This window comes from Marmota monax, unplaced genomic scaffold (assembly GCF_021218885.2).
Source record: "Marmota monax isolate L192 unplaced genomic scaffold, Marmota_monax_Labrador192_F-V1.1 WCK01_AAM20220418_F8-fsc00001, whole genome shotgun sequence".
In the NCBI taxonomy this organism is placed as follows: domain Eukaryota; kingdom Metazoa; phylum Chordata; class Mammalia; order Rodentia; family Sciuridae; genus Marmota; species Marmota monax.
Genome location: NW_026693777.1, coordinates 3,978,852 through 4,002,927, shown reverse-complemented (window position 1 = coordinate 4,002,927; position 24,076 = coordinate 3,978,852).

The window sequence follows — 24,076 nt, the reverse complement described above, 5'->3', positions numbered from 1 at the left end:
GTAAATTTAGTGTATGCAAAGCTCTTCATTATTGGCTACAAATACAAATCTAGCCTTCAAGAAGCTTAGAATTTAGTGGTATATATGCATGAAAAATCTTTTAAAATAGTACCATAGTTCTTTTTAAGAGGCTGATTATGCCTGAAGAAGAATTTGCTGATCTTTTTCTTGAGGCTTATAAACCTGTATTCTTAGACCTGAATGAGAAAAGAGGTTAGGAGTTTTGTTTGTCCAGTATGTACACCTGTATATATTCCTTTGTTTTAGTTTTATCTCAGTGCTACCCTTAGCCTTGCCTGGAGCACAGAACCCCTTCAGTTCAGCTTTTCTAGAGGCAAATTTATCCTCTATCTATCCTGTGTTTGCTGGGAGGAAGGAGCTGGGACTCTTTTCTTGATGCAGAAGTTCAAGAAGTCCTTCTGTGCCTAGCACTGTGCCGTACCTCCACCTATAGTTAGTTTTGGCTTTTATTCTTAAATATTTCGTGGTAATATACTTCTCAGATCCCCAAATCTGTAATTCTACTGTCATTTCCTTTATCAGGTTTCTTATGATTTGGGGTTTATTAGTCTTTGTTCCTTTTTAAGAAATATTTTGGGTTTTAGGGAAGAAGCAGAAGCAATTCCTTTTGCATAAAAATTGTGCAATTACTTAGCTTTAACCCTATGAGTTCTTAGACCCAGCACTGAGACCTGATATCTTTGCATGTTGCTCTGAGACACTGCATGTATCTGTTGGAATGGTTCTTAGTGTATCTCATCCATGCTCCAATTGACCCAATTAGAAGTATCCTGTTTTCATAGCACCTGCCACACTGCAGGCCTAAAGCACATAACATTGTTTTGTTGGGGATCAGTGTGGTATTATATACCATAGTGGCCTTGGTGCATTTACTAAGCACTCCAATAGTAACTACTATCCTAAGCACAATATAAGATTTGAGTAAGACATGTGATTGGCCTTGAAGGAGTCTGGACTCCAGGTACTTTACTGGGGGAGCTAAGGAACACACATTCATAACTATAATATAACAAAGGATTTCCTCTATTTTTTCTTTTTTTTGGTACTGGGGATTGAACTCAGGGACACTCAACCACTGAGCCACATCCCAAGCCCTATTTTTTTATTTTATTTAAAGAGAGGGTCTCACTGAATTGCTTAGTACCTTGCTTTTGCTGAGGCTGGCTTTGAACTCATGATCCTCCTGCTTCAGCCTTCCAAACTGCTGGGATTATAGGCATGCGCCACTATGCTTTTTTGTACTCTGTGCATGTATGTTATTGATTATGCTATGACTAGTTCAGCAACCAAATAGCAGACTTCTGAGTCTTTCCTTAGGCAAAGTGGCAAAATGCCTGGGTTTGAAGAGCATGGACTCTAGAGCCAAGAGGCCAAGGCCAAATCTTAGCTCTAGCAGCCAGCTGTGAAGACTTCAGACAAGTCATTTAACCTTTTGGTGGCTCAGCTTCATTTTCAGTAAAGTGGAGATGATAGCAGTAGTAGCTTTCTTGCATAATTATGAAAATCAGATGAGCATTATACATATATACTTATTTAATTTATTAAACTAATGAATTTAACACAACTTTCTCTAAACTCCTGGACACACACACATGAGCGTGCACACACACAGCTTATAATAGCACCAGAAGCAGAGTAAGCACTATTTAATTATTTGTGATTATTTTCTGAAGTCCACGTGTCTTCTACAAGCCTGTGCTCTTAGCCAGCACTAGGTAGCACCTGTTGAATGATTGACTGTCTTTTTGGGCATGTTGTTTTCATTGCTTTCACATGGATTCCTGCCTGGCATGACGGTGTGATCTGTCATAGGAAATGCAACAAAAAGAAGGCTTTACACTGTAATCACTATTTCCCCACACACTTTGGGGAGAATTGAGGTAGGAGATGGCAACTTTTATTTTTCTAGTTTCCCATAACATAATATTGTGGTTAACTGTTTAGCTCACAGTTGTTTTGGGGGATGGTTTGACATTTGTAAAGCTAAGTAGTTCCAGGAATTTCACTTAAAAGCCCACGTAGCCTCTTGACAGAATCTGCCAAATAACAACTGAGGACTGGAACAGACAGGGAAGGATTGGGAATCTTCTTTGTGCTACCATGACCCATGACCCTGGCCTTCCTGCTTTCACTCTGTAAAGCGAGTAGCTACTTACATCTGCAGTATGTGGCATGCTTTGTATTTAGTGGGAAAAAATACTGAAAGACTCTTAACTCTCCAGCCCTACAAGTGGAGTAAAGGAAGGGAATTGAGTATGAGGGAGAAGGGCTAGGAAAAGGCAGGAACTGCTGGGAGCCATTAGCCAAGTAGGTATGACAATTTCCTTGCCAGCGTACCCCATGTTGCAGTGACATTGAATGTACGTGACCTTGCTCAAGGACCAAGGCAGATTAGGGTGTTCCCGGTTTTAAGATAATCCTGTTTAGGGCGTTCCCAGTTTAGGTTCCAGGTTTAAGGTTTAAGATTATTCCTGCTGGGAATAGGGCGTATCCTGCTGCCTGAGTTCCCCTTGAGTTCTCACGGGATTCAGACAGTATATTTTGGAGATAGAAGCCCAGTGGAGGGGGATTTTGGGCAGAGAACGTGAATTTGGGCAGAGAACGTGGATTTGGGCAGAGAACGAGAATTTGGGCAGAGAACGGGGATTTGGGAAGAGAACGTGGATTTCCCCAGAACGTGATTGTAGAAGGCTGGTGTGAGTTCGGGAATAAAGAGTTGCTGTTTGAATCTACAAGCTGTGTGGTGGCTCGTGATTGTGTGCCCAGCCAGACTGCGGCATTTGTGCCCAGCCAGACTGCGGCATTTGGTGGCCCGTATGGGGAACTTCTGAATCTTAGAGGTAAGTGAAATTTCTCACCCTTGAGGAAGAGAGAAAGAATGGGTGAACATTTCAAAAAACAACGTGTTATTGTTTTGATTTATTTTGTTTTTATTTCAAGTTGCCTGTTCCTAGAACTTTCTCAGGCAAACTGGGGAAAATGGTTGACTCAAGGTTTGAAGTTGTTCGCCTCTGAGGAAGAGAAATTGTTAGAGGAAGGAGGCACCCCAGTAAGACCAACAACAGTTAGGGCATATGTTGATACAATACAAAAATGTAGCACATGGCCTTTGAAAGACGAGTTATTAAGTATATCAATGGGACCATCATGGTATCCTGTAGAAGGATTTTTCTTCAACAAGAAAGAGATGGCTAATTCTGTTTACTACATTTGTCTAAGATCTTGGTTTTTACAGACATCTGATTAATTTACAAAGCTAAAGTGTTAAAATATCAACCACTAAATATGAAATCAAGTACTCTTTACTTATTAAGTTCCATAAGGTAATATATTTAAACATTATGTGTGTTTTCATAAAGTTAACGGTTAAAAAAGAGAGAAAAAGATTCAAGATGTGGAAATATATTTTAATATAAAAGGTTAAAGGAAAAAGAAATGTTTCTAGATGAGATAATCTCTGTGTGGTAAAGTAAAAAGTTGTAAAATGTCATTTAAAAAATTTTTGAGGAAACTAGACTTAATTTAAAAGCTTGAGAAAGGAAGAAAGAAGAAAAGATATTTGTACATGGCAGATTGAGACAAAGCTTCTCAATGGAGTTAAAAAAAAAAGGCCTTTGGTTGAAAGGCAGCCATGTAAACTAACATTGAAGCGATTTAAACAAAATCTAAGCCTCGTTTAAAAGAGTGAAGCTGTAGGTGGTGAAAAAGTACATTTAAAAGTACAGTATAGATGATAATTAAAAGGCTTTAAAAGGTTAAATTGAAGATGGTTAAAATGCCTTCATGATGGAGGAAAGAAGCTTAATCTTAAAGGCATTACTTTAAAAAAAAATGGGAAGATAATAGGATAAAAGATATTTAGATAAAGAAGATTAAAAATTTAAAGTGAAAAACTTTAAAGACAGAAGTATAGAAAGTTAAAAAGAAAAAGATAAAGAAGATGTAGAAAGATTAAAAAATGTAGGAAGACAAGAATTTTAAACCCACAAAATAGGGAAAAGAAAAAAAACTAGGAGGAAAATAAGCAACTAAGGGTAAAAATACAAACCTTAAAAAAAAAGACAACTAGAAGATAAAAATAAGATTGAAAATATCAAGTAAGGTATTACAGATAGAAAATGCAAAAAGCTAAGACAACTATTAGATACAGACATACTTATTAAAGCAAAAAGAGGGAATTGGAAAGGGGTATATATCCCCCAAAGATAAACTTAAAATAACGCTTTTTACTCTAAACTTTTTAAATTTGGATTCATCAGGACTTAGTGCTGCGGAAAGACATATGTATCCAAAAAATATACATAAGCCTAAGGTACTTTGGAAAGATATTCTAACAGGACAATGGAAAGGTCCTGACCCAGTGATTGTCTGGAGTCGGGGTTTTGTTTGTGTGTTTCCACAGGGAGAACAGCAGCCGATTTGGATTCCAGAGAGATTAACAAAAACAATTTCTACAGATCGAAAAGAAGATGATTTGACTCAAATCCATAACAGCTGATATCCAGAACTCCAGCTTGGCCATTCTTACATCTGCGACAGTGATTAACCAGTGATGCAATTTTTATTTCCTTGCCAGCGCACCCCATGTTAGTTGTGGTAGTGCTGGCATATCTTTGCTGATGGTGTCACCAGTGATGCAATTTTTCCCAAGGAGCCGTCAATTGGCTTGGTGTCGTGGCATTTCTGTATCCTCCTCCCTTCTGCTAGTGATGGTCTAAAATTTGGGGGCCAATGGCTTATGCTGGACCGGTAGTCAGTGACGGGTATGATCCAATTGCAGTGGTATCAACCTAAGACAGGAGGCTGACGCCTAAAGGTCAGTTTTCCGATGACGGGTAAGAACCATATGTTGAATTGGACAACCTACCAGGCACGGTCCATAAGCCACATTAACCTCACTCCCCCACTGGCACCAAGGCCAAATTTGGGGGCCAACAGAGGTGAGGCAAAGAACCTCACCCCCCCACTGGTGCATAGACCTATCCACAAGTATGGCTGTATGCTGGACCGGTAGTCAGTGACGGGTATGATTCAATTGCAGTGGTATCAACCTAAGACAGGAGGCTGACGCCTAAAGGTCAGTTTTCCGATGACGGGTAAGAACCATATGTTGAATTGGACAACCTACCAGGCACGGTCCTTAAGCCACATTGCTTGTTGTTTAATTAATCAGAAGGGGGGAGATGCTGGGAGCCATTAGCCAAGTAGGTATGACAATTTCCTTGCCAGCGTACCCCATGTTGCAGTGACATTGAATGTACGTGACCTTGCTCAAGGACCAAGGCAGATTAGGGTGTTCCCGGTTTTAAGATAATCCTGTTTAGGGCGTTCCCAGTTTAGGTTCCAGGTTTAAGGTTTAAGATTATTCCTGCTGGGAATAGGGCGTATCCTGCTGCCTGAGTTCCCCTTGAGTTCTCACGGGATTCAGACAGTATATTTTGGAGATAGAAGCCCAGTGGAGGGGGATTTTGGGCAGAGAACGTGAATTTGGGCAGAGAACGTGGATTTGGGCAGAGAACGAGAATTTGGGCAGAGAACAGGGATTTGGGAAGAGAACGTGGATTTCCCCAGAACGTGATTGTAGAAGGCTGGTGTGAGTTCGGGAATAAAGAGTTGCTGTTTGAATCTACAAGCTGTGTGGTGGCTCGTGATTGTGTGCCCAGCCAGACTGCGGCATTTAACAACTGAGGACTGGAACAGACAGGGAAGGATTGGGAATCTTCTTTGTGCTACCATGACCCATGACCCTGGCCTTCCTGCTTTCACTCTGTAAAGCGAGTAGCTACTTACATCTGCAGTATGTGGCATGCTTTGTATTTAGTGGGAAAAAATACTGAAAGACTCTTAACTCTCCAGCCCTACAAGTGGAGTAAAGGAAGGGAATTGAGTATGAGGGAGAAGGGCTAGGAAAAGGCAGGAACTGCAGAGAGAAATCCACCAAATTAGGCTATGTACATGTGTGAATATGCCACAGTGAATTCCACTTTTATATATATCTATAAAGCACCAGTTATAAAAAACAATAAATAGAAGGAAGACCAGTAGAGTAGAGGAAGAGACAGAGGGGAAAGGGACAGGAAAGTGGAAGTACTTAAAATTGAAATGAAGCAAATTGTATAACATGCATGTATGAATATGTCACAATGAATCTCACTATTATAAATAACTGTAATGCACTAATAAAAATATAAAAAACTACTAAAAGAACAGAAAAAAAAAGAGGAAAGCATTCCATTAGAAATGCTAATTCTCAATTATACTATTTCCCCGATTTCATAAGTCTGGCTATTTTATTTAGTCATCATGTAACAGAGGTTTAAAAATATTTAAAACTTCTGGGTAAGACTCTGGAAACATACCTTTCATAAGTTCTTTATTGAAACAGAAAGCAGATCAGTTGTTGCCAGAGACTGTGGGAGGGTTGGGATGGGTAATATGAGTAACTGCTGAATGGGGACAGGGTTTTGTTTTGGGAAATGACAGTGTTTTGAAACTGCATGATGTGGTGGTCGTATGCATGGTGAGCATACTAATGTCACCACTTTGTTTAATTTAACATGAATAATTTTACATGATGTGATTTTCACTTCAAAGAAAATAAATAACAGAAGTAAAACTTCCAAGTGTCAACTTTCCCAAGTCTTCGTCCCGCAAAACAGTAGAACATTTTCTTTAACTTCCCAAAACATAGAAGGATAATATTGTTATTTTTTAACTTTAAAAAATTTTTGGAATGGGGGTTGAACCCAGGGGCACTTAACCACTGAGCCGTGCCCCTAGTCCTTTTTCCCCCACTTTTAAAAAATTTGTTCTTTTTAGATATACTTGATAGTAGAGTGCATTTTGACATATTATACATACATGGAGTATAACTTATTCTAATTTGGATCCCATTCTTGTCGTTGTACATGATGTGGAGTTTCACTGGTAGTGTCCCAGCCTTTTTAATATTTTATTTAGAGACAGGGTCTTGCTAGTTACTTAGGGCCTCACTAAATTGCTGAGGCTGGTTTTGAACTTCTGATCCTCCTGCCTCAGCCTTCTGAGTTGCTGGGATTGCACCTTTTAAAATTGTTGGAAATGTTTATTACTTTTCAGAGAGAGCATGACACGTTCTCCCTATTCTTATTCTTTGTTTTACTGTTATTTATCATGCTATGAGTATGTTTTTCTCTAATTATGAAAAATGCAGTTCAGCATCAGTGGAGTTCATGCTCTTGATGTGGTGATCAAACAGGGTCTTTTCCTGCATTAATAGATAAGTTGCGAAGTGAATACTGTGTTTAAGCTAAGGTGATGGTGGTGATTTTTATTTGTTTTTCTCATATTTGATTTTTGAGAAGACATAATAGTTTGTACAAAAACTTTTGGAAACCAACATTCTTTTTTCTTTCTTTTAAATCCTGTGGCCCAGGATCCCTGGGCTTAGAAAATGGTGTATATAGAATATTCTTATTTTATATAGTTCTATTTTAATTGACACATAATAACTATACATTTGTATGGGGTTTAGTGTGATAACTTAATACATAGATAAAATATATTATGATCAAATTGGGATAATTAGTATTTCCCTTTCCTTGAATATTTTTTATTTCTTTGTGTTAGGTTCCTTCTAGTTCTTTGTAAAATACATTTTTGTGGACTATTTTAGACTAATATTTTTTGTAACCTGAGGGACTGTGTTGAATTTGTATTATTGATACATTTCTTCCAGTTTATTTGAGAATATTCTCAGCTTCTGGGGGAGCAACAGATGTTTTACTAAAGTCCTGGCCTGTTGCCACAGTCCATCTAGAAAGGGACTAGGAACATTTGAGCCTCAACCTCCTGCTCAATCCAGACAGTTTGGGTTTAAATCCAGCTCTGTCACCTCCTGGTTGTGACTTTGGCAAATAGTCATTGCTAACATAAAAGAATAATATATTCTCCTGCAACTGCAAATTAATAAGGCAATAATAATGTGCATTAAAATTAGTTGAACTATTGCCTGGCAAGACTGGGTGGGAGAGGAGGATTTGAAAAGACAATCCAGTTTCTGGAGTTACCAGGTTACTTCTTGTTGTTTTTCAGCTTTTAAACAGTAGATAGAACTTGTAGTGGTCATTCTGTGACTTGGAGAAAGAAAGTCATATAGCAAGAAAAGCAGAGTAAAAATGAGAAGGACTCAGGACCTTGCTAACTTACCAACTCTTAGAGCTTCCCGAGAGACTTGAGGCATGAAATAAGTAAATCCCTTTCAGGTGAGTTAGGCATATGCCACTTGCTGCTGAGTTTGATTTCAACTGAGAACTCTTTTTTTTTTTTGCATTTTCTTTTATTAGTTTTAATTAGTTACACATGACAGTACAATGATCTTGACATATACAATTGAATCAGATGGGATATAATTTCTCATTTTTCTGAGTGTACAGGTTGCAGAATTACACTGGTCATGCAGTCACGTATATGCCAATGGCAATAATAATGTCTATTTTATTCTGCAGTCCTTCCATTCCCCCCTTTCCCTCCCCTTCCCTTTCATCACTTCTCTCTACCCAGTCTAATGTGACCCACTTCTTTTTTGTTTTTTCCCCTCACATCGTCATACCTGTATTCTGTATAACGAAGGGGGTCTCCTTCCATCTTCCATGCAATTCCTCTTCTCCCTCCCTTTCCCCTCACCTCTCTTCCCTATCTAGAGGTAATCTTCTCATGCTCTTCCTCCCTACCCCATTTTGAGTCACCTCCCTCATATCAGAGAAGACATTTGGCATTTGTTTTTTTGGGGAGAACTCTTGAAGTTGTCTTCTGCTTGCATTTAGTAGGAACATATAAGAGGTACCATGATTTAATTTCATGGAGTGACTCTGATGGTGGACATATTGAAGAGAGATTGGCAGGGCCCGGTGACCTTCAAACTTTATCCTGTGCCTGGGTGTCAAAGGGGTAGAACCCACCCTCTGCACCAACCCTGTGACTGCCTCTTAATATCATTGCATTTCTAAGCTGAAGCTAGCTATTGAAACAAGGGTTCAGTTGAAAACATATATAACAAAGACTACACTATTCTTTTTCACAGAAAAAGGACCTTTCTTGTATATTTAAGCAATTATTTTTATTGAGATGCTTAGCCTGGTCAGTAGAAAGTCCACTCCTTTGTAGTTGATGTTGTTACAATAGAGTGCTCTATAGACTGTGTTGAGTTGGTGTTGGTGTTTCATCAGTTCTTTCTGTGCATTGCTCAGTGTTAGGTCACCATTTAGCTCCAGAGGCTCCGCGTGTTTGTGTAACTTGTGCCCCTGGGCTTGTGCAGTACCATTGTTGTGCTTCTTTTGGGGAAAATGGTAGCTTCTGCCCGAATCCACATAGCACAAAGGTTTTTCCTAAAGCCATTTCTCTTCTTTGCTTACATGGCAACAAAACTTTGCCCAATGCAGCCTCTGTTGGTTTCACTTATTATTTTGGAAACGGTCTGTTTTCTGGTAAGGTGCACATTAATCTTAGGCAAGTGAAGCGTTTAGTGTCTGGACATCTTTAGCTCTTTAATCATTTAATCAAATGGTTGGAAAAAGAATTGATTATACCTTCTAGCCTGGATGAAAATTAGGAGTCATAGTTTTTTTTTGTGGGTGTTACTCTTAGAATTGTCTCTTCTCTCTGCCTTTTCCATGCTTCTACTGTTAGTTATTCTTGTTCTCCTTCTTCAGGTAGACAAATTTGCTATAGATTTTATAGAATAAAATAAGAATCAAGAAATTCTGAATTGTAATTATTTTTTGCTTAATATTTTAATTACCTCCTATGATTGTCTTTTTTATATAAAAATAATTACTTTTTTAAAGTCAAAACTATTGGTTTTTTATTAGTACTCCCCTTTTTGCAATTTAACTGTAAATAGCACAAATTTCTTTTTGTTCTTTTTAACAGCAAATTGTTCCCCCTTTATAAGCCTTGTTCATCTTACATTTAGCTTTTCTTTTTCTTGTTGCTGTTTTTTTTTTTGATATATATTTAATGTAGAGATATTGAGAAGAACACAATGAGCTATACTGGGGTTCAATTAGAGTCTGTATTTTAATGTTATGCCTCCCTATTTTGACAATATTTTTGCATGTGCAACATAGAATTATTATTACATAGCATGTAATTTTCACATTCTGATTGAAAAGTTAATTTTTATGTTGGGGAGAAATCTCAGGTAGTCGCATTTAATAAATATAAAGGATATTCTTGAATGAATCCTTTATGTGATAAGAAAGTTATAATGTGAGCTGTAGTATTTCCCATTTGTCTTTAAAAAAAACCAAAAACAAACAAACAAACAAACAAACAAAAAAACCAACAACTCCCAGGAACAAAACTGGTGGCTTTCCCTGTGTATGCTATACTAGGATATTGAACAGTTGCTTGTTGGAATCCACATATTTTCAAGTTGTGTTAAGTATCATAATTTTAATATTTCCTGGCCACCAGAGTAGACAAGTCTCTGAATGCTAGGAGAGAATTAACAGTTTATATTTGTATAACCCATTTTTGGAATGCTAAAAATTTTTTGGTGCTGTAATTATGAGATTTCTGGAGTATTTTTCATACAACTCATTAATTTTTATCATGAAAAACCTCATTGTAATCTACCATAATTTTTATTTTTACGAATCCCCTATGTTGAATAGTAGGTGATTTTTATTTTTACTAGGTTAAAATAAGTTAAACTTGCTGAACTCGAGTTTCAACACTTGTTGAGTTTTTTCAGGGAAAATTATAAGGCTTTTGATTCAAATTGACAAATTTCTCCTGAAAAGGTTGTACCAGTTGACAGTCTTATAGCAGTACATGAAGCCTGTTCCCACATACTCTACATCTTCACTATCATAGGTTTTTTTCAGCCAGAGTGCCTGTGACTGCAACTAATGAGAACCAGGAGTTGTAATGGGTTCAACATAGAGCTTATTTTAAAATCTTGATTCTGTCACTCACTAGCTGGGTGATACAGGGCATGATTTGAAGTTTTCTTGGCTTTCGTTACCTAATCCCATAATGTCAAGCATCTCGTAGGGCTAATTTTAGGATTAAATGAGTTGATAGATAGAATGCATTTAGAATTATTCCTGACACATAAGAAACAGTAAACAATCATTAGCTATTTCCTTATTTATAGAATTAAGATGTGTTGATACATTGGTCTGATGTCATCTTGCTGATTTTTATATTGTCTCTTCCAAACTCAGTCACAGGCAAAGCTTTTTGTTTCTTATCAACTTTTTAAAAAATCAGATGAAATCTGCTTAATTTTCTAAATCGTGCAAGGGCCCCAAACAATAAAATCTTGACCTAAGATATGAAATATAACAGCACTGTAGGGACTAATATTGCATACCTTGTAGAATGAGCTCATGAGATTAAACATCTTCAGTAAATCTAATTAACTCAGGGAAAAAAAAAAGAGCAGCTGGAGACATTTCCCCTTTTAAAGTTTTAACAGCCATAATAATACCTTATTTATGGAGCATACTATGAGCTCTAGGGCCTAACTTCATCACTCTAAATGCCCTGCAGCACATCCTTGAATAACTAGACATGCTTTAAATTTACTGAGAAGTATGATGGTTAGATTAATCAGGCACAGGAATTGGTGCAGGTGTTGATTGTGCTGCTAACAAAGGCAAAACTGAGTCTCCTGATGAAAATGTCCAAGAAGAAGAAATGATTATGGGGGTGCATACAATATTATAAGTATGAGAGATTGAACCCAAGGTACTGTACACTGAGCATCTCCAGTGCTTTTTATTTATTTTGAGACAGAGTCTCACTAAATTGCTGAGATTGGCTGTGAACTTGTGATCCTCCTGCCTCAGCCTCCCGAATTGTTGAGATTAGAGGCCAAGTTAGATACTGTGCCAAGTATAACACTTATTATTCTAAAAAAGGCAATATAGTCAGGGGTTCTGAGGAATTTACAGATAAATGAATTTACCTGGTAAATTGTGGCATTTTTATGTATAATTTGTGAACTAATAAATTTTCTCATTTGATTGCAATCTCTCACTTCCACAGTCACAGTTGTATCCATTGATCCTTCTTTCCTCCCTCCCTTCCTTCCAGCTTTGGAGACATTGAGAGAATACAACTTAATAATGACACCATGTCCTCTGAGACTAATACAACAAGAATAAATGTTTCCTAACTCAACAGATCCTACCAGCTCAGCACTGGGAGGGGATAAATCTGGTGCCAGCTTTTCCTGAGCACACAAAGCTAAAAAAAAAAAAAAAGCCATTGACCAACATTCCTGTGATGGTTGATTTTGCAGATCAACTTGACTGAATTAAAGGATACCTAGACAACCCGTAAAGCATTCACTATTCTCAGTAGGCATGGAAACTGTCCCTCCTATGCTGAAAGGAAAATCCAAGTGGTTTGGCATTTAAGTGGGTAGAATGACTGGTCAGCCCCAGGTGTGTCTGTGAGACTGTTTCTGGAGAAGATTGGCCTTCTAGTTGGTGGACTGTATGCAGAAAATCTGTTCTCAATACGGGTGGGCACCATCCAGTTAGCTGGGGGCATAAATGGAAAAAAGAGGCAAAGGATAGGTAAATTCAGGCTCTCTTTATATATATATAATTTTTTTTTAGTTGTTGATGAACCTTTATTTTATTCATTTATTTATATGCAGAGCTGAGAATTGAATCCAGTGCCTCACACATGTGAGGCAAGCGCTCTACCACTGAGCCACAACCCCAGCCCAGGTCCTCTCTGAGTTGGAACTCTTCTCCTGCTCTTGCATGTCAGAACTCTAGTGCCTCCAGCCTTTGACTTTGGAATTTAAACTATTCCCCACTTATCCCCAGGCTCTTGGGCCTTTGGCCTTGGACTGAGAAGTACAACATCAGCTTCCTTGGATCTCAGGCCTTTGGACTTACATTGAGCCATGCTGTTGACTTTCCTAGTCTCTAGCCTGCTAATGGCCTATAGTGGAACTTCTCAGCCTCCATGATTAACTGAGATAATTCTGCTAATAAATCCCAGCTCACTGTCTATCCTGTTGGTGCTGTTTCTCTGGAGAAACCCAGCGAAAACAATTCCTCATTACCAGTGTGTCCTGATGAGTTTAAGAAAAGGCTCTGCCTCAGACTGCATCTATGTGCTCCTCGTTCTGCAGACTGTTAAGTAGTCAAATATTTCATGATGAAAGGGAGGGAGAAGGAGAATGGTGGTGATGACTATGGAAACAGTGGCTGGAAGTGGGAGTGTGATGGTGATTGGATGATAGTGAGGCTGGCAACATGTCTTATTTTTTGAAAACTTAAGGAATCAATTTTTGTGTGTTATGGTAGAATTAGGAAACATTGCTGAAAGGCATATACATTCTGGGACAAATTTTCAGGTTCTTTTCAAGTAGTGAAGTTGTTTCTGATAAAACTCAACTTTAGGTTTTAGCCTCCTTTTTGGGAATCTAGTGCACTTATCCAAAGGGTTTGGGTGTCAGAAACCTGGATGGGGCTCAGAAGGGCCCTAGCAGTCCTGACTTCAAAAGTTCAAAATCGAAGGACCCAGGTAGGGAATGAAACCAGAATTTTGATAAATGAAACATCTCAGCCAGCAAGCCAAACAGTACCCAGTTTTAATGCCCAAGGCATTTCTTTGTCCCCAGACTCCAACAGGAACAGGTCAGTTAATTGCATTCCTGAAGCCTTGGTTCCTGCAGGGAGTGTGAGCCTATTGTGTTGCCTTTGCTTTCCCCACAGGTTTGCTTTTCCTTCCCTCCTGATTCATCTCCTAGGGGCCATTCTCTTTCCCAACACTTTCAACTAAGCTCAGAATATTTAATGCTAGCAGCAGTATTAAGTATCCTGACTGTAATAGAATTTAGCACCTAGAAGAAGAATGCTGCCATAAAGACATCTAAAATACATGGTATTGGCTTGAAATGGGATGTGAGAAGACAGATTGGAGGCTGGAAAATGAAAATCAGCCAATATAGTGGTGAAACATTTGGTAAGATTAGGGGCCTGCTGTAATTTGGAAGGCAGTCGTGTCTAATGAGCTTGTTACTCTAGGGGGAGAAGTTGGAAAAGGTTCTTTACATGGGTTTCTTTAATTCTTGAAGAATTCCTAGGACATTTTAACATTCTCTGGGAAGGAAAAAAAAAGACTGAAGAAGTAAATAATTTGCCTATGATCAACAAAATTCATCTTCTTGATGCATTCTGGTTAATCTCTAGAGTTTATTAAGAACTCTGGCACCTGGACTGCAATATTCCTCTCTACTCCTAAACCCTGTCAATCTGGGTGTTTTCAATGTCCATATGTTGGTTATTTCCTCTGCTGTGCAGAAGCTTTTTAGTTTGATGCAATCCTTCATCTTTTTTTTTTTTTTCCTTTTGGTGCTTGTGCTTTTACCTTCTTATCCAAAATATCCTTGCCTAGACCAATATCACACAGATTTCCCCTAGTAGTTTTATTGTATTGGGTTTTACATTTAGGTCTTTAATGACTTAAATAAATTCTGGGGCAGATATGGTTATACAAAGGGGCAAGTATGGTAAATGATATTGTATCATATAATGCAAAATGTCTGGAAGAGAGCATTTTGAATGTTCTGTTCTTAAGAAATGACAAATGTTTGAGATGATAACCTAAATATCCTGAGTTGACCAATATCCAATGTACAAATCTATAGACATATCACACTGCACCCCAGGAAATTGTACAATTATTATATGTCAATAAAAATCGATATAGGCAATTCTTCCAACTCCCTTAGAGTTTGAGTTTTCTTGCTATTTTTTTTTTTGGACAATAAATTCACATCCATACCACCTTAGCATCTTACTCAGAAGGCATATCTTGTATTCTTATCAACATTTGTCTACCCTTAAAAACTACTTAATCAGAATTTTCCCTTGCAAACGCAGCCAAAAAAAATTTCCCTTCTCTTTAAATATCTTATTTCCACACTATTTCTGTTCTGATCTGTTTCAACCTTCCTCCCCGGGCTATCATCCCTCACCAGTCTTCTCTCCATTTTTAAAATCTATGACCTATTCTATGTGGTGAATTTTCTCTCCAGCTCTTTCCACTCCTTTTCCCTCCATTTTCTATGGTATCTGACTGTCAAACTTGCAATTCTAGACCATAATAACCGTCCTGTTATACTATTACATTGGAGATAATTAAGCAATTGTACCCATTTGGAAGATGGCTTCTATTTACGTCAGTTGTTAGACTACGGCCTCTTGGTTCCAAATCAACTTTTTTTTTTTAATTGGTTGTTCAAAACATTACAAAGTTCTTGACATATCAAATCAACTTTTGTATTCTCTGCTCTGGGCCTGAGGCACTGCAAACTGCATTTCTCACTCCTGCAGTTGATCCATACTGAACATAACGGAGTGTGGGTTTTTAAAAACTTTTTATATATTCCAACTCCTTTCATGGTGGCATATAATCTCTTCATTTCATTTCATCATTTTTGAAAGTTACAAGATGAGGTAATGATGTGCAGTCAAAAGTATCCTATTTTAAATAAGAATATTAAAGATTATCTTTAAAGAATTACAGTCTCAGTGTAATATATCTGAATTCCACACATTTAGCAAGATAACTACTGTTCATATTAAATTAGTAAGAGTATGATTTTTTAACAAATAAATTGGTATTAATTAGTGTTTGATTTTAGGATAAAATAGATGTTAAAAATGTAGACTAATTTTTAAAATTTTGAAAGAATTTCAAACTTTCAAAAGAGTTGTAAGAATAGTATGAAGAACTTTTCCCTGATCTTCCCAATAGCAAGCTGTAGGCATAATGTCCTATTCTGCTTCTGATTTTCCAGTGCCTTATTTCCATACACCACTCTGTGATACCACACAGCATAACCACTGACACCAGGAGATTAATTTTCATACATCACCACCATTCAGCCCATAACCTATGAAGTGCCCCAATAATATCCTTCACAGAGGATCCAGTCCAGAATCACATGTTGTACCTCAGGATCATGCCTCTTTAGTCTCCTTCAATTTGTAAGCCTTGATGCCTTTGAAGATTGTAGGCCAGTTATTGTGCAGAGTTTCCCAGCCTGAGTGTTTGTGACTAGGTTCAAACTGCACACCTGATGTTGCTTGCTCCATGCATTCTAGCAGGTGCACGTGACTTCTACTCATTCCATCCTTAGCTGTGCTAACCTTGACCCAAGGTTTCTGATTGCCAAGCAACTCATCTCCCTTGGCATTAAGCAAGCACTTGGTGAGGCGATACTTTGAAACCATGAAAAATAAACATCCTGGTTGCCATCATACCTTCACTCATTAGTTTTAGCATCGTTCTATGCTTCCTGCTTCAATTAGCAACTACTGTGGTCATTGCCAATGCTGAACTTCCAGTTCTACATTTTTTTTTCTGCATAAAATACCTGCCATTCTCATCTAAGGAATAAAAATATTTGTGTATTTATGTAATATAACCTCATGAATCCCTATTTATTAAATTGACTATAATATGTAGTTATTTTATTTTATTTTTGTTTTTAACATTTTGGCAGTACTGAATCTAGGGCCTCACACATGCTAGGTTAGCCCTCTTCCACGGAACTGTGTTCCCAGCACCCTCTTCCGTGTTGATTGTGATGCTGGAATCATCCTAGATTTGATCAGTGGGAGCTCCTTTAAGCTCTGACACCACCACTACTCAGCCACAGGCTCTGGCCATCACCATCCCTTATCCTGAGGCCTTTTTCAGTATTGTTCTCACTTGTCTTTTGGACAGTAGGATGAAGGAAATAAGGAGATTGAATTTTAATCGGTGACATCTAACGTACAAGAAAGTGATTTAAAAAATATATTTGATATTTGGAATTCTTTCATTTTGTACTTTAAATCAAAAGCAATTGTGAGCCAGTCATGGCAGTGCATGCCTTTGATCTCAGTGACTTGGGAAGCCGAGTCACAAGGACCACATGTTTGAGGGCAACCTGGGCAACTTAGTGAAACCCTGTCTCAAAAACATATGGGGGCTGGGGTTGTGGCTCAGTAGTAGAGCGCTTGCGTAGCACATGCAAGGCCCTGGGTTTAATACTCAGCACTACATAAAAATAAATAAATAAAATAAAGGTATTGTGTCCAACTATTCCTAATATATATATACATATACATATGTATATATATATATATATATATTTTTTTTTTTTAAAAAGGGTGGAGAATGTGGCTCAGGAGTAGAGTGCCTCTGGGCTCAATCCCCAGTAGCTTCCTCCACCCCAAAAGGCAGTTGTTTTATTTTGCCTCTTTTTGTGCTTTGCCTCCTTGCAATGAGATGTGGAAGATTTTCTTCCTGTCATTTTGCAAGCACTTCTCTGTAACCTTGCAGGTGTGAACAATCTTTATTTCCCATGAATTAAAGACCCAAATTTAGTATAATCATCACTCTATTTCATCTTTTTTTTATTGTTAAAGTTGTTGGAGACATCTTGAGATGTTGTGTAAGAATTTTTATAAGATAAACACAGTTCAGAATTCTGGAAGCATCATCTTTTTTTTTTTTTAATTTTTTTTATTGGTTGTTCAAAACATTATAAAGCTCTTGACATATCATATTTCATACATTAGATTCAAGTTGGTTATGAACTCCCAATTTTACCCCAAATACAGATTGCAGAATCACATCGGTTACACATCCACATTTTTACATAATGCCCTATTAGTAACTGTTGTATTCTGCTACCTTTCCTATCCTCTACCATCCCCCCTCCCTCCCCTCCCATCTTCTCTCTCTACCCCATCCACTGTAATTCATATCTCTCCTTGTTTATTTTCCCATTCCCCTCACAACCTCTTATATGTAATTTTGTATAACAATGAGGGTCTCCCTCAATTACCATGCAATTTCCCTTTTCTCTCCCTTTCCATCCCACCTCATGTATCTGTTTAATGTTAATCTTTTCTTCCTGCTCTTCCTCCCTGCTCTGTTCTTAGTTGCTCTCATTATATCAAAGAAGACATTTGGTATTTGTTTTTTAGGGATTGGCTAGCTTCACTAAGCATAATCTGCTCTAGTGCCATCCATTTCCCTGCAAATTCTATGATTTTGTCATTTTTTAGTGCTGCGTAATACTCCATGGTGTATAAATGCCACATTTTTTTTATCCATTCATCTATTGAAGGGCATCTGGGTTGGTTCCACAGTCTAGCAATTGTGAATTGTGCTGCTATGAACATCGATGTAGCAGTATCCCTGTAGTATGCTCTTTTAAGGTCTTCAGGGAAAAGTCCAAGAAGGGCAATAGCTGGGTCAAATGGTGGTTCCATTCCCAGCTTTCCCAGGAATCTCCATACTGTTTTCCAGATTGGCCGCACCAGTTTGCAGTCCCACCAGCAATGTACAAGAGTACCCTTTTCCCCACATCCTCTCCAGCACTTGTTGTTGTTTGACTTCATAATGGCTGCCAATCTTACTGGAGTGAGATGGTATCTTAGGGTGGTTTTGATTTGCATTTCTCTGACTGCTAGAGATGGTGAGCATTTTTTCATGTACTTGTTGATTGATTGTATGTCCTCCTCTGAGAAGTGTCTGTTCAGGTCTTTGGCCGATTTGTTGATTGGGTTATTTGTTTTCTTATTGTTTAATTTTTTGAGTTCTTTGTATACTCTGGATATTAGGGCTCTATCTGAAGTGTGAGGAGTAAAAATTTGTTCCCATGATGTAGGCTCCCTATTTACCTCTTTTATTGTTTCTCTTGCTGAGAGAAAACTTTTCAGTTTAAGTAAGTCCCATTTGTTGATTTTTGTTATCAACTTTTGTGCTATGGGTGTCCTATTAAGGAATTTGGAGCCCGACCCTACAATATGTAGATCGGAGCCAACTTTTTCTTCTATCAGACGCAGAGTCTCTGATTTGATATCTAGCTCCTTGATCCACTTTGAGTTAACTTTTGTGCATGGCGAGAGGAGGGGATTCAGTTTCATTTTGTTGCATATGGATTTCCAGTTTTCCCAGCACCATTTGTTGAAGATGCTATCCTCCCTCCATTGCATGCTTTTAGCTCCTTTATCAAATATAAGATAGTTGTAGCTTTGTGGATTAGTCTCTGTGTCCTCTATTCTGTACCATTGGTCCACCCTCCTGTTTTGGTACCAGTACCATGCTGTTTTTGTTACTATTGCTCTGTAATATAGTTTTAAGTCTGGTATCGCTATACCGCCTGATTCACACTTCCTGCTTAGAATTGCTTTTGCTATTCTGGGTCTTTTATTTTTCCATATGAATTTCATGATTGCTTTATCCATTTCTACAAGAAATGCCGTTGGGATTTTGATTGGCATTGCGTTAAACCTATAGAGAACTTTTGGTAATATCGCCATTTTGATGATGTTAGTTCTGCCTATCCATGAACAGGGTATATTTTTCCATCTTCTAAGATCTTCTTCTACTTCTCTTTTTAGGGTTTTGTAGTTTTCATTATATAAATCTTTCACCTCTTTTGTTAGGTTGATTCCCAAGTATTTTATTTTTTTTGAGGATATTGCGAATGGAGTGTTTTTCCTCATTTCCGTTTCAGAACTTTTGTCGCTGATATACAGAAATGCCTTTGATTTATGCGTGTTGATTTTATATCCTGCCACTTTGCTGAATTCATTTATTAGTTCTAGTAGTTTTTTTGTAGACCCTTTTGGGTCTTCTAGGTATAGAATCATGTCATCTGCAAATAGTGATAATTTAAGTTCTTCCTTTCCTATTTTTATGCCTTTAATTTCTTTCGTCTGTCTAATTGCTCTGGCCAGTGTTTCGAGAACTATATTGAATAGAAGTGGTGATAGAGGGCATCCCTGTCTTGTTCCAGATTTTAGGGGGAATGCCTTCAATTTTTCTCCATTGAGAATGATGCTAGCCTGAGGCTTAGCATAGATAGCTTTTACAATGTCGAGGTAAGTTCCTGTTATCCCTAGTTTTTCTAATGTTTTGAACATAAAGGGATGCTGTACTTTGTCGAATGCTTTTTCTGCGTCTATTGAGATGATCATATGGTTCTTATTTTTAAGTCTATTGATGTGGTGAATAACATTTATTGATTTCCGTATATTGAACCATCCTTGCATCCCAGGGATGAATCCTACTTGATCATGGTGAACAACATCTTGAGGTACACTTTAAGAATGATCAATTTTATGCTTCTTTTTAAATTGAGAATTAATTTTGATGTTTCCTAAATTTACTGAATTTAACCAGTACTCCATTATGGCTGTAAATTAAGCAGTGAATGATTGAAACTAAAAGTCCTCTACAACTGTTTTAAAGACCTCTGTACTCAGGCAGCTGGCCATGCCCAGTGGTGGGAGAAACTGGATTGTGGGTGTGCTTTTTGAATCTGAACATGGGTATGCATCCTTAGTTGAATCATTCCTGGGAGCTCTCAGAATGGTATCTTATAGAGGAAAAATGTTAATTACTTTACCTATTGGCCCCCCCTCCCCTTACTCTTCTCCCCCCAAATCCCCTAACCTTATGGTTTTAAATGACAGAAATCCTATGGAACACAACTGTAAATCCTGATCCTTCTTTAGAATCAGAGGAAAGGATATTTATGCACAATGCACAGAGCTTTGCATACAAATGAAGGAAGTTTCACACCCCAGGTTGAATCCCTTTCTTAAACTGTCCATTTTTTGTGGTTTTTAGCTAGGGTTGGAAATTTTGGCACCAAGTGATTTATTACAAATCAGTAAGCCATCAGGGATATACTTTCATTTCTAGTTTTGTCTTTGAGATTTATGAGAATAGATATACATTTGAATATGTAGTTTAATTTTGATCACCTCAGACTTAAAAATTTTGATTAAAATGGTGTTTCAACAAATGCTATTTTAAAAAAAGTGATTTCAAATTAGGCTTTCATTTTTCTGTTATACATCAAGCTGTCTAAATCAGAAGAAGGGCTGCAGTTTTGTGCTTTAGAAGCTGTGCAGCGAGGTTCTGCACGGGTGAGGAGCGTGCATATTGGAGCACTGTGCCTCAGGCCTTGGGTTTGCAGTATTGAGCATCCTGGCTTTTAATAGTAATGGGAAGATTTGAGGGCTATCTAATTTCAAATGAAAGAGACTTCTGGATTCTACCTGGTGAGCCGATCGATTTGAGATGTGCTTAGTAATAAGGAGGAAAGACAGATAAAGACTTTTTGTCCAAAGTGCTGGTTGGGTCTTGTGTTGAGAACCAGGAGCTGAAACTAATAGTTCTAGTCCAAATGGAAAACTCAGGAAAGAGTCTGATCTCAGTTTGAAAATTAGCAAAGTCAATTCTTGAGAGATAAAAAATAACTAATTATAAAAATGAGTCTTAGGGACTTAATTAGAACAATAAAATGAACTTTCACTTAAAAAGGCATAAAATTAATTATTTTGCATGTCAGTATTAATATAAAATTAGCCCATTATTTTTAATAACAATCAATAATAGTACATTATTTATTATGTGCTATTCTAATTTTTTTGCCTATATTAATTTTATGCTATCTTCTCATGAAAGCATTGACTTTATTGTTTTATGAACAAAGAAACTAAGTCTAGAGAAGTTAAAGCCATAAATCTAAGAGATGATTCAGCAGAAATTTGAAACCTTGACGTGCTGGTGTGACTCTAAGCATGTGACTTTCATTCTCCTTACTGCCTCCTTTTAACACTTGAATGATAAACTCTTGGTATAATTATTAGTCATATTAGTATTTTCTGTATTATATTAGCTCACAAACCTAAGTGACTTAACACAATGGAAATTTATTTCTCATTTATGGAAAGCTCAAAGGAGGGGGTGCCCTTGATTCAAGTTGCCAGACCCACATGGCTGGTAGATGTTCCACCTTCAACCTGTGCTTCCAAGGTAACTGGAGATATTGATATTTGGGATGCTGATTTAGTAAATGAAAATATTGGACACATAGTTAAATTTAAATTTTTAGATAAATGACAAATAACTTTTTAGTACAAATATGTCCCATACAATATTTAGGACATTTATATTTTTGATGCTTTTTATTTGCTAATCTGGCAACTTGAATATCAGTACCCCTGATGTCTATGTCCCAAATATCACATGGGAGGTATTTACACTAGAACATTATTTGTTATTTTTCTGAAATTCAAGTTTAAGGTGACTCTAGTTGACATCGAAGGAATGATGGGTTGGCTGGTGAGCATGGACAATCTTTTGGGAGATTTTTATGGGCCAGGCCTGCAGGAGTCAATATTGGTTCTGCTCACATCCCCTTGGTACAACTTGACTACATTATAGCCTCACCTAGACAAAAGAAGGATTGGACAATGAGTGGATATTAATCAACATAAAGATTATGCTAGGGAAGGGTGGCACAAATCATAGACATCTTACTGCCTGGGCCATAGCACATGAGTAGGTGGACCTATATTTGAGTACAGAGGTGACCTATGAGAGGAAGTAAGCACTTTGTTCTGACAAATCTGGACTTACACTTAAGGCCAGTCTCTAGCTATGTGGCTTGGTCAAAATACATTACCTCTCTAAGCTTCTTGATCCCTCATTGTTTAAGTGGTGATCATAAAAAACATCCTTGGAAAGTTTTTGAAAGGATTAAGTGAGATAATTCATGTAAAGTACTTTGCACTTGTCTGAAAGCACAGAAAGTTAGCTATTTCTAAGAATTCTACAATTGAAGTGTTTGTCAGTTTATTTACTTTGTGTGTCTTTTTCTGTTCCTAATGTTTTCTGATGGCTGGAAAAAAATGAAAATTACTTTTCAAACTGACACCAGAACTGGTAAAGCCTAGTTTTTTGGTGCTCACTTTGTGAATTGTGACTGAAAGCTAAAAACAATAATTAAAAAATATATAATGGTAGTAAAAGTTAATATGTCCTATGTTGTTAATAATTAAAAATTATGGAGAACCTGAATATCTTCTTGGGTGAATAAATATTTCTAAGGCAGGAAAACTATTAAAAATAAATGACAAATAATGAATATTCATTGCTTATCAGTTGTAAATATTTATCTAGGTAGTCTGTTCACACACAAGTTATTCCTCTGACTTCTCATTGCATTGCCTGATAACTTTTTCTGAGCACGCTTGGTGTTTGGAACCAAAATTATGTCATTCTTCAGAATGATGGGACTTATGAAGACTTATCTGTCAAGTAGCCAGCTGTGTTATGGCAGGTCATTCAGATTCTTTCTCTTCTCGCTTTAATTTACTTTCAGGAGAGAGATGGCTGGCAAGGTTTAAGCAAGCATGATAAAGACTAATTAAAGAGTTGTTCTCCAAATCTCCTTGAAATTAGAGGTTGATTCACTGAAATAATTCATATTTCATAACTTGAGATAAGCAAAACTTTGAATCTTAGCAAGAAAATTGAAGGGCTATACGGATTACCCAATTCTTTGCAGTGGAATTGTGCAAATGAATTTAGAATAAAATAGATTTTGTGTTTCCAATAAAACCAACTCAGAACAGCTTCCCATCACAGAACTAAATTAGACCATAACTCCCTGTAATTAGTTTGGATAGTAATATTTTTAGTCTTTAATCACACCTTTTAGTGAAGAATTCTGAAGTCCTGAGAATAAAGCCTATTGTCCTATGTATTTGGGGATAGTTCTTGAGAGGGGGATGTTACCAGATGCAATGGCAAAATAGGTGATCTAATATTTTAAATTGTCTACTTGCTGAGTTTTTTTAAAAAGTGAAAACTTGGAAGTGAGCTATTATATACCTGCTTACCTGTATTCTGAAGCATGTAATGGTAGAACATACAATTATTAAATGTTTCCTTTTGGGGTAGCTTCAATAAGGTTATGGGTATCAGTGGAGAAGTTGTACACGTATCTTGTTTCCGAGGAAGATCTTTTTCTTAGGTGCATCAGTTCTTCCCTTCTCAAGAACCAGTTAACATTTAATTAGGTCAATTTTCTTTATTGTGTGCAAAAGCCTTTATCTCTTTCCTTCCTACAGTCTTGAAATCTATCTGCCTTTGCTATCTGCCATCTCCTAGACTGAGGAGGAGCAAGGCTTATCAGAGTGTCATTGAGGTTTTATTGCTGCACATAGAAAGCAGT